This window comes from Oncorhynchus gorbuscha, linkage group LG25 (assembly GCF_021184085.1).
Source record: "Oncorhynchus gorbuscha isolate QuinsamMale2020 ecotype Even-year linkage group LG25, OgorEven_v1.0, whole genome shotgun sequence".
Lineage (NCBI taxonomy): Eukaryota > Metazoa > Chordata > Actinopteri > Salmoniformes > Salmonidae > Oncorhynchus > Oncorhynchus gorbuscha.
In genome coordinates this window covers 45,706,135-45,720,520 of record NC_060197.1, presented here as the reverse complement: position 1 = coordinate 45,720,520, position 14,386 = coordinate 45,706,135, and the positions used below count along the sequence as shown (strand labels likewise).

At 41.9% G+C, this 14,386-nt stretch overlaps 14 non-coding genes across 14 annotated transcripts; all 14 read right to left on the bottom strand.

Annotated features, from left to right (window-relative positions):
• Positions 1–893: 893 nt before the first annotated feature.
• Positions 894–966, bottom strand: trnar-ucu. The gene has a single exon. It is a non-coding gene; the product is annotated as a tRNA-Arg (tRNA).
• An 826-nt stretch (positions 967–1,792) lies between these two features.
• trnar-ucu lies at positions 1,793–1,865 on the bottom strand. The gene has a single exon. It is a non-coding gene; the product is annotated as a tRNA-Arg (tRNA).
• An 822-nt stretch (positions 1,866–2,687) lies between these two features.
• On the bottom strand, positions 2,688–2,760 carry trnar-ucu. Its single transcript has one exon. It is a non-coding gene; the product is annotated as a tRNA-Arg (tRNA).
• Positions 2,761–3,585: 825 nt separating this feature from the next.
• Positions 3,586–3,658, bottom strand: trnar-ucu. Its single transcript has one exon. It is a non-coding gene; the product is annotated as a tRNA-Arg (tRNA).
• An 826-nt stretch (positions 3,659–4,484) lies between these two features.
• Positions 4,485–4,557, bottom strand: trnar-ucu. The gene has a single exon. It is a non-coding gene; the product is annotated as a tRNA-Arg (tRNA).
• An 821-nt stretch (positions 4,558–5,378) lies between these two features.
• Positions 5,379–5,451, bottom strand: trnar-ucu. The gene has a single exon. It is a non-coding gene; the product is annotated as a tRNA-Arg (tRNA).
• A 1,154-nt stretch (positions 5,452–6,605) lies between these two features.
• On the bottom strand, positions 6,606–6,679 carry trnar-ucu. The gene has a single exon. It is a non-coding gene; the product is annotated as a tRNA-Arg (tRNA).
• An 824-nt stretch (positions 6,680–7,503) lies between these two features.
• Positions 7,504–7,576, bottom strand: trnar-ucu. Its single transcript has one exon. It is a non-coding gene; the product is annotated as a tRNA-Arg (tRNA).
• An 825-nt stretch (positions 7,577–8,401) lies between these two features.
• trnar-ucu lies at positions 8,402–8,474 on the bottom strand. The gene has a single exon. It is a non-coding gene; the product is annotated as a tRNA-Arg (tRNA).
• A 1,183-nt stretch (positions 8,475–9,657) lies between these two features.
• Positions 9,658–9,730, bottom strand: trnar-ucu. The gene has a single exon. It is a non-coding gene; the product is annotated as a tRNA-Arg (tRNA).
• Positions 9,731–10,552: 822 nt separating this feature from the next.
• Positions 10,553–10,625, bottom strand: trnar-ucu. The gene has a single exon. It is a non-coding gene; the product is annotated as a tRNA-Arg (tRNA).
• An 825-nt stretch (positions 10,626–11,450) lies between these two features.
• Positions 11,451–11,523, bottom strand: trnar-ucu. Its single transcript has one exon. It is a non-coding gene; the product is annotated as a tRNA-Arg (tRNA).
• A 1,151-nt stretch (positions 11,524–12,674) lies between these two features.
• trnar-ucu lies at positions 12,675–12,747 on the bottom strand. Its single transcript has one exon. It is a non-coding gene; the product is annotated as a tRNA-Arg (tRNA).
• An 820-nt stretch (positions 12,748–13,567) lies between these two features.
• On the bottom strand, positions 13,568–13,640 carry trnar-ucu. The gene has a single exon. It is a non-coding gene; the product is annotated as a tRNA-Arg (tRNA).
• Between the last annotated feature and the right edge of the window lie 746 nt (positions 13,641–14,386).

Here is a 14,386-nt window from a genome sequence, read left to right as displayed (position 1 = left end):
TGGCACTCCCTGGCTTAGAAGCAGTAATAAAAAGGCCAGTGCCTTATCCATTAGGCCACTGGGGTACTTGCTGAAAATGAACAGGATAGCAGAGAGTGATTTTGACCGATCGTACACGTGGTTAAAGTAGACATCACGTTTCACGCTTCCGCTTCGCTTCTGTAATCAGCATGACCTGTACAAACTGACAGAAGCAGTCAAAAAATAATCACGGAGGGCACTGAGACACACTTCCACTTCATCACTCCACTTTCAGGTACATCAAAACAATACTTGAATTCTCAATAGATGGATTAGGAGATCAGTGTCTTAAGCCACTGTGGCACTCTGTGATCAGCATGACCTATATGGATTGATAGAAGCAGTAATAAAAAAGAATCACGGAGGGCACAGAGACATGCACATGAAATTCTCCAATTTAAAAAATTCCCTGTTTCCACTTCATTTCTAAAAGTAGAATTGGATAGCTTCGATCCATCAACCTCTGTGTTATGTGCCCAACTCTTCTCTTCTATTTGCACTTCATTGCTAAAAGCAAACTGGATAGCAGAGGATGGTTTCGATCCCTAAATCACTTGGTTTACTGCCCTGCACTCTTCCACTTCATCCCTCCACTTTCAGGTACCCCAATACAACACTTGAACTCACAATAAATGGATTAGGCGGTCAGTGTCTTAAGCCACTGTGGAAATGTGTGATCAGCATGACCTATACGAACTGATAGAAGCAGTTGTAAAAAAAAGCATTTCGGAGGGCACAGCAACATGCCCATGAAATTCTCCTTTTTTATCCCTGTTAAATCTTCATTTCTAAAATTGAATCGGAAAACTTCAATCCATCAAACTCTGTGTTATGTGCTGATCTCTCTTCGTCCGTAGGAATTTGCATTCATACACCCCAGATGGGACTCGAACCCACAATCCCTGGCTTAGAAGGCCAGTGCCTTATCCATTAGGCCACTGGGGTACTTGCTGAAAATGAACAGGATAGCAGAGAGTGATTTTGACCGATCGTACACGTGGTTAAAGTAGACATCACGCTTCCGCTTCGCTTCTGTAATCAGCATGACCTGTACAAACTGACAGAAGCAGTCAAAAAATAATCACGGAGGGCACTGAGACACACTTCCACTTCATCACTCCACTTTCAGGTACATCAAAACAATACTTGAATTCTCAATAGATGGATTAGGAGATCAGTGTCTTAAGCCACTGTGGCACTCTGTGATCAGCATGACCTATATGGATTGATAGAAGCAGTAATAAAAAAAGAATCACGGAGGGCACAGAGACATGCACATGAAATTCTCCAATTTAAAAAATTCCCTGTTTCCACTTCATTTCTAAAAGTAGAATTGGATAGCTTCGATCCATCAACCTCTGTGTTATGTGCCCAACTCTTCTCTTCTATTTGCACTTCATTGCTAAAAGCAAACTGGATAGCAGAGGATGGTTTCGATCCCTTAATCACTTGGTTTACTGCCCTGCACTCTTCCACTTCATCCCTCCACTTTCAGGTACCCCAATACAACACTTGAACTCACAATAAATGGATTAGGCGGTCAGTGTCTTAAGCCACTGTGGAAATGTGTGATCAGCATGACCTATACGAACTGATAGAAGCAGTTGTAAAAAAAAAAAAAGCATTTCGGAGGGCACAGCAACATGCCCATGAAATTCTCCTTTTTATCCCTGTTAAATCTTCATTTCTAAAATTGAATCGGAAAACTTCAATCCATCAAACTCTGTGTTATGTGCTGATCTCTCTTCGTCTGTAGGAATTTGCATTCATACACCCCAGATGGGACTCGAACCCACAATCCCTGGCTTAGAAGGCCAGTGCCTTATCCATTAGGCCACTGGGGTACTTGCTGAAAATGAACAGGATAGCAGAGAGTGATTTTGACCGATCGTACACGTGGTTAAAGTAGACATCACGCTTCCGCTTCGCTTCTGTAATCAGCATGACCTGTACAAACTGACAGAAGCAGTCAAAAAATAATCACGGAGGGCACTGAGACACACTTCCACTTCATCACTCCACTTTCAGGTACATCAAAACAATACTTGAATTCTCAATAGATGGATTAGGAGATCAGTGTCTTAAGCCACTGTGGCACTCTGTGATCAGCATGACCTATATGGATTGATAGAAGCAGTAATAAAAAAAGAATCACGGAGGGCACAGAGACATGCACATGAAATTCTCCAATTTAAAAAATTCCCTGTTTCCACTTCATTTCTAAAAGTAGAATTGGATAGCTTCGATCCATCAACCTCTGTGTTATGTGCCCAACTCTTCTCTTCTATTTGCACTTCATTGCTAAAAGCAAACTGGATAGCAGAGGATGGTTTCGATCCCTTAATCACTTGGTTTACTGCCCTGCACTCTTCCACTTCATCCCTCCACTTTCAGGTACACCAATACAACACTTGAACTCACAATAAATGGATTAGGTGGTCAGTGTCTTAAGCCACTGTGGAAATGTGTGATCAGCATGACCTATACGAACTGATAGAAGCAGTTAAAAAAAAAAAGCATTTCGGAGGGCACAGCAACATGCCCATGAAATTCTCCTTTTTATCCCTGTTAAATCTTCATTTCTAAAATTGAATCGGAAAACTTCAATCCATCAAACTCTGTGTTATGTGCTGATCTCTCTTCGTCCGTAGGAATTTGCATTCATACACCCCAGATGGGACTCGAACCCACAATCCCTGGCTTAGAAGGCCAGTGCCTTATCCATTAGGCCACTGGGGTACTTGCTGAAAATGAACAGGATAGCAGAGAGTGATTTTGACCGATCGTACACGTGGTTAAAGTAGACATCACGCTTCCGCTTCGCTTCTGTAATCAGCATGACCTGTACAAACTGACAGAAGCAGTCAAAAAATAATCACGGAGGGCACTGAGACACACTTCCACTTCATCACTCCACTTTCAGGTACATCAAAACAATACTTGAATTCTCAATAGATGGATTAGGAGATCAGTGTCTTAAGCCACTGTGGCACTCTGTGATCAGCATGACCTATATGGATTGATAGAAGCAGTAATAAAAAAAGAATCACGGAGGGCACAGAGACATGCACATGAAATTCTCCAATTTAAAAAATTCCCTGTTTCCACTTCATTTCTAAAAGTAGAATTGGATAGCTTCGATCCATCAACCTCTGTGTTATGTGCCCAACTCTTCTCTTCTATTTGCACTTCATTGCTAAAAGCAAACTGGATAGCAGAGGATGGTTTCGATCCCTTAATCACTTGGTTTACTGCCCTGCACTCTTCCACTTCATCCCTCCACTTTCAGGTACCCCAATACAACACTTGAACTCACAATAAATGGATTAGGCGGTCAGTGTCTTAAGCCACTGTGGAAATGTGTGATCAGCATGACCTATACGAACTGATAGAAGCAGTTGTAAAAAAAAAAAAGCATTTCGGAGGGCACAGCAACATGCCCATGAAATTCTCCTTTTTATCCCTGTTAAATCTTCATTTCTAAAATTGAATCGGAAAACTTCAATCCATCAAACTCTGTGTTATGTGCTGATCTCTCTTCGTCCGTAGGAATTTGCATTCATACACCCCAGATGGGACTCGAACCCACAATCCCTGGCTTAGAAGGCCAGTGCCTTATCCATTAGGCCACTGGGGTACTTGCTGAAAATGAACAGGATAGCAGAGAGTGATTTTGACCGATCGTACACGTGGTTAAAGTAGACATCACGCTTCCGCTTCGCTTCTGTAATCAGCATGACCTGTACAAACTGACAGAAGCAGTCAAAAAATAATCACGGAGGGCACTGAGACACACTTCCACTTCATCACTCCACTTTCAGGTACATCAAAACAATACTTGAATTCTCAATAGATGGATTAGGAGATCAGTGTCTTAAGCCACTGTGGCACTCTGTGATCAGCATGACCTATATGGATTGATAGAAGCAGTAATAAAAAAGAATCACGGAGGGCACAGAGACATGCACATGAAATTCTCCAATTTAAAAAATTCCCTGTTTCCACTTCATTTCTAAAAGTAGAATTGGATAGCTTCGATCCATCAACCTCTGTGTTATGTGCCCAACTCTTCTCTTCTATTTGCACTTCATTGCTAAAAGCAAACTGGATAGCAGAGGATGGTTTCGATCCCTTAATCACTTGGTTTACTGCCCTGCACTCTTCCACTTCATCCCTCCACTTTCAGGTACCCCAATACAACACTTGAACTCACAATAAATGGATTAGGTGGTCAGTGTCTTAAGCCACTGTGGAAATGTGTGATCAGCATGACCTATACGAACTGATAGAAGCAGTTGTAAAAAAAAAAAAAAGCATTTCGGAGGGCACAGCAACATGCCCATGAAATTCTCCTTTTTATCCCTGTTAAATCTTCATTTCTAAAATTGAATCGGAAAACTTCAATCCATCAAACTCTGTGTTATGTGCTGATCTCTCTTCGTCCGTAGGAATTTGCATTCATACACCCCAGATGGGACTCGAACCCACAATCCCTGGCTTAGAAGGCCAGTGCCTTATCCATTAGGCCACTGGGGTACTTGCTGAAAATGAACAGGATAGCAGAGAGTGGTTTTGACCGATCGTACACGTGGTTAAAGTAGACATCACGCTTCCGCTTCGCTTCTGTAATCAGCATGACCTGTACAAACTGACAGAAGCAGTCAAAAAATAATCACGGAGGGCACTGAGACACACTTCCACTTCATCACTCCACTTTCAGGTACATCAAAACAATACTTGAATTCTCAATAGATGGATTAGGAGATCAGTGTCTTAAGCCACTGTGGCACTCTGTGATCAGCATGACCTATATGGATTGATAGAAGCAGTAATAAAAAAAGAATCACGGAGGGCACAGAGACATGCACATGAAATTCTCCAATTTAAAAAATTCCCTGTTTCCACTTCATTTCTAAAAGTAGAATTGGATAGCTTCGATCCATCAACCTCTGTGTTATGTGCCCAACTCTTCTCTTCTATTTGCACTTCATTGCTAAAAGCAAACTGGATAGCAGAGGATGGTTTCGATCCCTTAATCACTTGGTTTACTGCCCTGCACTCTTCCACTTCATCCCTCCACTTTCAGGTACCCCAATACAACACTTGAACTCACAATAAATGGATTAGGCGGTCAGTGTCTTAAGCCACTGTGGAAATGTGTGATCAGCATGACCTATACGAACTGATAGAAGCAGTTGTAAAAAAAAGCATTTCGGAGGGCACAGCAACATGCCCATGAAATTCTCCTTTTTATCCCTGTTAAATCTTCATTTCTAAAATTGAATCGGAAAACTTCAATCCATCAAACTCTGTGTTATGTGCTGATCTCTCTTCCTCCGTAGGAATTTGCATTCATACACCCCAGATGGGACTCGAACCCACAATCCCTGGCTTAGAAGGCCAGTGCCTTATCCATTAGGCCACTGGGGTACTTGCTGAAAATGAACAGGATAGCAGAGAGTGATTTTGACCGATCGTACACGTGGTTAAAGTAGACATCACGCTTCCGCTTCGCTTCTGTAATCAGCATGACCTGTACAAACTGACAGAAGCAGTCAAAAAATAATCACGGAGGGCACTGAGACACACTTCCACTTCATCACTCCACTTTCAGGTACATCAAAAAATACTTGAATTCTCAATAGATGGATTAGGAGATCAGTGTCTTAAGCCACTGTGGCACTCTGTGATCAGAATGACCTATATGGATTGATAGAAGCAGTAATAAAAAGGCCAGTGCCTTATCCATTAGGCCACTGGGGTACTTGCTGAAAATGAACAGGATAGCAGAGAGTGATTTTGACCGATCGTACACGTGGTTAAAGTAGACATCACGCTTCCGCTTCGCTTCTGTAATCAGCATGACCTGTACAAACTGACAGAAGCAGTCAAAAAATAATCACGGAGGGCACTGAGACACACTTCCACTTCATCACTCCACTTTCAGGTACATCAAAACAATACTTGAATTCTCAATAGATGGATTAGGAGATCAGTGTCTTAAGCCACTGTGGCACTCTGTGATCAGCATGACCTATATGGATTGATAGAAGCAGTAATAAAAAAAGAATCACGGAGGGCACAGAGACATGCACATGAAATTCTCCAATTTAAAAAATTCCCTGTTTCCACTTCATTTCTAAAAGTAGAATTGGATAGCTTCGATCCATCAACCTCTGTGTTATGTGCCCAACTCTTCTCTTCTATTTGCACTTCATTGCTAAAAGCAAACTGGATAGCAGAGGATGGTTTCGATCCCTTAATCACTTGGTTTACTGCCCTGCACTCTTCCACTTCATCCCTCCACTTTCAGGTACCCCAATACAACACTTGAACTCACAATAAATGGATTAGGCGGTCAGTGTCTTAAGCCACTGTGGAAATGTGTGATCAGCATGACCTATACGAACTGATAGAAGCAGTTGTAAAAAAAAGCATTTCGGAGGGCACAGCAACATGCCCATGAAATTCTCCTTTTTATCCCTGTTAAATCTTCATTTCTAAAATTGAATCGGAAAACTTCAATCCATCAAACTCTGTGTTATGTGCTGATCTCTCTTCGTCCGTAGGAATTTGCATTCATACACCCCAGATGGGACTCGAACCCACAATCCCTGGCTTAGAAGGCCAGTGCCTTATCCATTAGGCCACTGGGGGTACTTGCTGAAAATGAACAGGATAGCAGAGAGTGATTTTGACCGATCGTACACGTGGTTAAAGTAGACATCACGCTTCCGCTTCGCTTCTGTAATCAGCATGACCTGTACAAACTGACAGAAGCAGTCAAAAAATAATCACGGAGGGCACTGAGACACACTTCCACTTCATCACTCCACTTTCAGGTACATCAAAACAATACTTGAATTCTCAATAGATGGATTAGGAGATCAGTGTCTTAAGCCACTGTGGCACTCTGTGATCAGCATGACCTATATGGATTGATAGAAGCAGTAATAAAAAAAGAATCACGGAGGGCACAGAGACATGCACATGAAATTCTCCAATTTAAAAAATTCCCTGTTTCCACTTCATTTCTAAAAGTAGAATTGGATAGCTTCGATCCATCAACCTCTGTGTTATGTGCCCAACTCTTCTCTTCTATTTGCACTTCATTGCTAAAAGCAAACTGGATAGCAGAGGATGGTTTCGATCCCTTAATCACTTGGTTTACTGCCCTGCACTCTTCCACTTCATCCCTCCACTTTCAGGTACACCAATACAACACTTGAACTCACAATAAATGGATTAGGTGGTCAGTGTCTTAAGCCACTGTGGAAATGTGTGATCAGCATGACCTATACGAACTGATAGAAGCAGTTGTAAAAAAAAAAGCATTTCGGAGGGCACAGCAACATGCCCATGAAATTCTCCTTTTTTATCCCTGTTAAATCTTCATTTCTAAAATTGAATCGGAAAACTTCAATCCATCAAACTCTGTGTTATGTGCTGATCTCTCTTCGTCTGTAGGAATTTGCATTCATACACCCCAGATGGGACTCGAACCCACAATCCCTGGCTTAGAAGGCCAGTGCCTTATCCATTAGGCCACTGGGGTACTTGCTGAAAATGAACAGGATAGCAGAGAGTGATTTTGACCGATCGTACACGTGGTTAAAGTAGACATCACGCTTCCGCTTCGCTTCTGTAATCAGCATGACCTGTACAAACTGACAGAAGCAGTCAAAAAATAATCACGGAGGGCACTGAGACACACTTCCACTTCATCACTCCACTTTCAGGTACATCAAAACAATACTTGAATTCTCAATAGATGGATTAGGAGATCAGTGTCTTAAGCCACTGTGGCACTCTGTGATCAGAATGACCTATATGGATTGATAGAAGCAGTAATAAAAAAAGAATCACGGAGGGCACAGAGACATGCACATGAAATTCTCCAATTTAAAAAATTCCCTGTTTCCACTTCATTTCTAAAAGTAGAATTGGATAGCTTCGATCCATCAACCTCTGTGTTATGTGCCCAACTCTTCTCTTCTATTTGCACTTCATTGCTAAAAGCAAACTGGATAGCAGAGGATGGTTTCGATCCCTTAATCACTTGGTTTACTGCCCTGCACTCTTCCACTTCATCCCTCCACTTTCAGGTACCCCAATACAACACTTGAACTCACAATAAATGGATTAGGCGGTCAGTGTCTTAAGCCACTGTGGAAATGTGTGATCAGCATGACCTATACGAACTGATAGAAGCAGTTGTAAAAAAAAAAAGCATTTCGGAGGGCACAGCAACATGCCCATGAAATTCTCCTTTTTTATCCCTGTTAAATCTTCATTTCTAAAATTGAATCGGAAAACTTCAATCCATCAAACTCTGTGTTATGTGCTGATCTCTCTTCGTCCGTAGGAATTTGCATTCATACACCCCAGATGGGACTCGAACCCACAATCCCTGGCTTAGAAGGCCAGTGCCTTATCCATTAGGCCACTGGGGTACTTGCTGAAAATGAACAGGATAGCAGAGAGTGATTTTGACCGATCGTACACGTGGTTAAAGTAGACATCACGCTTCCGCTTCGCTTCTGTAATCAGCATGACCTGTACAAACTGACAGAAGCAGTCAAAAAATAATCACGGAGGGCACTGAGACACACTTCCACTTCATCACTCCACTTTCAGGTACATCAAAACAATACTTGAATCAATAGATGGATTAGGAGATCAATAGATGGATTAGGAGATCAGTGTCTTAAGCCACTGTGGCACTCTGTGATCAGAATGACCTATATGGATTGATAGAAGCAGTAATAAAAAGGCCAGTGCCTTATCCATTAGGCCACTGGGGTACTTGCTGAAAATGAACAGGATAGCAGAGAGTGATTTTGACCGATCGTACACGTGGTTAAAGTAGACATCACGCGTGGTTTAGACATCACGCTTCGCTTCTGTAATCAGCATGACCTGTACAAACTGACAGAAGCAGTCAAAAAATAATCACGGAGGGCACTGAGACACACTTCCACTTCATCACTCCACTTTCAGGTACATCAAAACAATACTTGAATTCTCAATAGATGGATTAGGAGATCAGTGTCTTAAGCCACTGTGGCACTCTGTGATCAGCATGACCTATATGGATTGATAGAAGCAGTAATAAAAAAAGAATCACGGAGGGCACAGAGACATGCACATGAAATTCTCCAATTTAAAAAATTCCCTGTTTCCTTCTTCTAAAAGTAGAATTGGATAGCTTCGATCCATCAACCTCTGTGTTATGTGCCCAACTCTTCTCTTCTATTTGCACTTCATTGCTAAAAGCAAACTGGATAGCAGAGGATGGTTTCGATCCCTTAATCACTTGGTTTACTGCCCTGCACTCTTCCACTTCATCCCTCCACTTTCAGGTACCCCAATACAACACTTGAACTCACAATAAATGGATTAGGCGGTCAGTGTCTTAAGCCACTGTGGAAATGTGTGATCAGCATGACCTATACGAACTGATAGAAGCCGTTGTAAAAAAAAAGCATTTCGGAAGGCAGAGCAACATGCCCATGAAATTCTCCTTTTTTATCCCTGTTAAATCTTCATTTCTAAAATTGAATCGGAAAACTTCAATCCATCAAACTCTGTGTTATGTGCTGATCTCTCTTCGTCCTGTAGGAATTTGCATTCATACACCCCAGATGGGACTCGAACCCACAATCCCTGGCTTAGAAGGCCAGTGCCTTATCCATTAGGCCACTGGGGTACTTGCTGAAAATGAACAGGATAGCAGAGAGTGATTTTGACCGATCGTACACGTGGTTAAAGTAGACATCACGCTTCCGCTTCGCTTCTGTAATCAGCATGACCTGTACAAACTGACAGAAGCAGTCAAAAAATAATCACGGAGGGCACTGAGACACACTTCCACTTCATCACTCCACTTTCAGGTACATCAAAACAATACTTGAATTCTCAATAGATGGATTAGGAGATCAGTGTCTTAAGCCACTGTGGCACTCTGTGATCAGCATGACCTATATGGATTGATAGAAGCAGTAATAAAAAAGAATCACGGAGGGCACAGAGACATGCACATGAAATTCTCCAATTTAAAAAATTCCCTGTTTCCACTTCATTTCTAAAAGTAGAATTGGATAGCTTCGATCCATCAACCTCTGTGTTATGTGCCCAACTCTTCTCTTCTATTTGCACTTCATTGCTAAAAGCAAACTGGATAGCAGAGGATGGTTTCGATCCCTTAATCACTTGGTTTACTGCCCTGCACTCTTCCACTTCATCCCTCCACTTTCAGGTACCCCAATACAACACTTGAACTCACAATAAATGGATTAGGCGGTCAGTGTCTTAAGCCACTGTGGAAATGTGTGATCAGCATGACCTATACGAACTGATAGAAGCAGTTGTAAAAAAAAAAGCATTTCGGAGGGCACAGCAACATGCCCATGAAATTCTCCTTTTTATCCCTGTTAAATCTTCATTTCTAAAATTGAATCGGAAAACTTCAATCCATCAAACTCTGTGTTATGTGCTGATCTCTCTTCGTCTGTAGGAATTTGCATTCATACACCCCAGATGGGACTCGAACCCACAATCCCTGGCTTAGAAGGCCAGTGCCTTATCCATTAGGCCACTGGGGTACTTGCTGAAAATGAACAGGATAGCAGAGAGTGATTTTGACCGATCGTACACGTGGTTAAAGTAGACATCACGCTTCCGCTTCGCTCTGTAATCAGCATGACCTGTACAAACTGACAGAAGCAGTCAAAAAATAATCACGGAGGGCACTGAGACACACTTCCACTTCATCACTCCACTTTCAGGTACATCAAAACAATACTTGAATTCTCAATAGATGGATTAGGAGATCAGTGTCTTAAGCCACTGTGGCACTCTGTGATCAGCATGACCTATATGGATTGATAGAAGCAGTAATAAAAAAAGAATCACGGAGGGCACAGAGACATGCACATGAAATTCTCCAATTTAAAAAATTCCCTGTTTCCACTTCATTTCTAAAAGTAGAATTGGATAGCTTCGATCCATCAACCTCTGTGTTATGTGCCCAACTCTTCTCTTCTATTTGCACTTCATTGCTAAAAGCAAACTGGATAGCAGAGGATGGTTTCGATCCCTTAATCACTTGGTTTACTGCCCTGCACTCTTCCACTTCATCCCTCCACTTTCAGGTACACCAATACAACACTTGAACTCACAATAAATGGATTAGGTGGTCAGTGTCTTAAGCCACTGTGGAAATGTGTGATCAGCATGACCTATACGAACTGATAGAAGCAGTTGTAAAAAAAAAAAAGCATTTCGGAGGGCACAGCAACATGCCCATGAAATTCTCCTTTTTATCCCTGTTAAAATCTTCATTTCTAAAATTGAATCGGAAAACTTCAATCCATCAAACTCTGTGTTATGTGCTGATCTCTCTTCCTCCGTAGGAATTTGCATTCATACACCCCAGATGGGACTCGAACCCACAATCCCTGGCTTAGAAGGCCAGTGCCTTATCCATTAGGCCACTGGGGTACTTGCTGAAAATGAACAGGATAGCAGAGAGTGGTTTTGACCGATCGTACACGTGGTTAAAGTAGACATCACGCTTCCGCTTCGCTTCTGTAATCAGCATGACCTGTACAAACTGACAGAAGCAGTCAAAAAATAATCACGGAGGGCACTGAGACACACTTCCACTTCATCACTCCACTTTCAGGTACATCAAAACAATACTTGAATTCTCAATAGATGGATTAGGAGATCAGTGTCTTAAGCCACTGTGGCACTCTGTGATCAGAATGACCTATATGGATTGATAGAAGCAGGCCAGTGCCTTATCCATTAGGCCACTGGGGTACTTGCTGAAAATGAACAGGATAGCAGAGAGTGATTTTGACCGATCGTACACGTGGTTAAAGTAGACATCACGCTTCCGCTTCGCTTCTGTAATCAGCATGACCTGTACAAACTGACAGAAGCAGTCAAAAAATAATCACGGAGGGCACTGAGACACACTTCCACTTCATCACTCCACTTTCAGGTACATCAAAACAATACTTGAATTCTCAATAGATGGATTAGGAGATCAGTGTCTTAAGCCACTGTGGCACTCTGTGATCAGCATGACCTATATGGATTGATAGAAGCAGTAATAAAAAAAAAGAATCACGGAGGGCACAGAGACATGCACATGAAATTCTCCAATTTAAAAAATTCCCTGTTTCCACTTCATTTCTAAAAGTAGAATTGGATAGCTTCGATCCATCAACCTCTGTGTTATGTGCCCAACTCTTCTCTTCTATTTGCACTTCATTGCTAAAAGCAAAAACTGGATAGCAGAGGATGGTTTCGATCCCTAAATCACTTGGTTTACTGCCCTGCACTCTTCCACTTCATCCCTCCACTTTCAGGTACCCCAATACAACACTTGAACTCACAATAAATGGATTAGGCGGTCAGTGTCTTAAGCCACTGTGGAAATGTGTGATCAGCATGACCTATACGAACTGATAGAAGCAGTTGTAAAAAAAAAAGCATTTCGGAGGGCACAGCAACATGCCCATGAAATTCTCCTTTTTATCCCTGTTAAATCTTCATTTCTAAAATTGAATCGGAAAACTTCAATCCATCAAACTCTGTGTTATGTGCTGATCTCTCTTCCTCCGTAGGAATTTGCATTCATACACCCCAGATGGGACTCGAACCCACAATCCCTGGCTTAGAAGGCCAGTGCCTTATCCATTAGGCCACTGGGGTACTTGCTGAAAATGAACAGGATAGCAGAGAGTGATTTTGACCGATCGTACACGTGGTTAAAGTAGACATCACGCTTCCGCTTCGCTTCTGTAATCAGCATGACCTGTACAAACTGACAGAAGCAGTCAAAAAATAATCACGGAGGGCACTGAGACACACTTCCACTTCATCACTCCACTTTCAGGTACATCAAAACAATACTTGAATTCTCAATAGATGGATTAGGAGATCAGTGTCTTAAGCCACTGTGGCACTCTGTGATCAGCATGACCTATATGGATTGATAGAAGCAGTAATAAAAAAAGAATCACGGAGGGCACAGAGACATGCACATGAAATTCTCCAATTTAAAAAATTCCCTGTTTCCACTTCATTTCTAAAAGTAGAATTGGATAGCTTCGATCCATCAACCTCTGTGTTATGTGCCCAACTCTTCTCTTCTATTTGCACTTCATTGCTAAAAGCAAACTGGATAGCAGAGGATGGTTTCGATCCCTTAATCACTTGGTTTACTGCCCTGCACTCTTCCACTTCATCCCTCCACTTTCAGGTACCCCAATACAACACTTGACTCACAATAAATGGATTAGGCGGTCAGTGTCTTAAGCCACTGTGGAAATGTGTGATCAGCATGACCTATACGAACTGATAGAAGCAGTTGTAAAAAAAAGCATTTCGGAGGGCACAGCAACATGCCCATGAAATTCTCCTTTTTATCCCTGTTAAATCTTCATTTCTAAAATTGAATCGGAAAACTTCAATCCATCAAACTCTGTGTTATGTGCTGATCTCTCTTCGTCTGTAGGAATTTGCATTCATACACCCCAGATGGGACTCGAACCCACAATCCCTGGCTTAGAAGGCCAGTGCCTTATCCATTAGGCCACTGGGGTACTTGCTGAAAATGAAGCGGATAGCAGAGAGTGGTTTTGACCGATCGTACACGTGGTTAAAGTAGACATCACGCTTCCGCTTCGCTTCTGTAATCAGCATGACCTGTACAAACTGACAGAAGCAGTCAAAAAATAATCACGGAGGGCACTGAGACACACTTCCACTTCATCACTCCACAGGTACATCAAAACAATACTTGAATTCTCAATAGATGGATTAGGAGATCAGTGTCTTAAGCCACTGTGGCACTCTGTGATCAGCATGACCTATATGGATTGATAGAAGCAGTAATAAAAAAGAATCACGGAGGGCACAGAGACATGCACATGAAATTCTCCAATTTAAAAAATTCCCTGTTTCCACTTCATTTCTAAAAGTAGAATTGGATAGCTTCGATCCATCAACCTCTGTGTTATGTGCCCAACTCTTCTCTTCTATTTGCACTTCATTGCTAAAAGCAAACTGGATAGCAGAGGATGGTTTCGATCCCTTAATCACTTGGTTTACTGCCCTGCACTCTTCCACTTCATCCCTCCACTTTCAGGTACACCAATACAACACTTGAACTCACAATAAATGGATTAGGTGGTCAGTGTCTTAAGCCACTGTGGAAATGTGTGATCAGCATGACCTATACGAACTGATAGAAGCAGTTGTAAAAAAAAGCATTTGAGGGCACAGCAACATGCCCATGAAATTCTCCTTTTTATCCCTGTTAAATCTTCATTTCTAAAATTGAATCGGA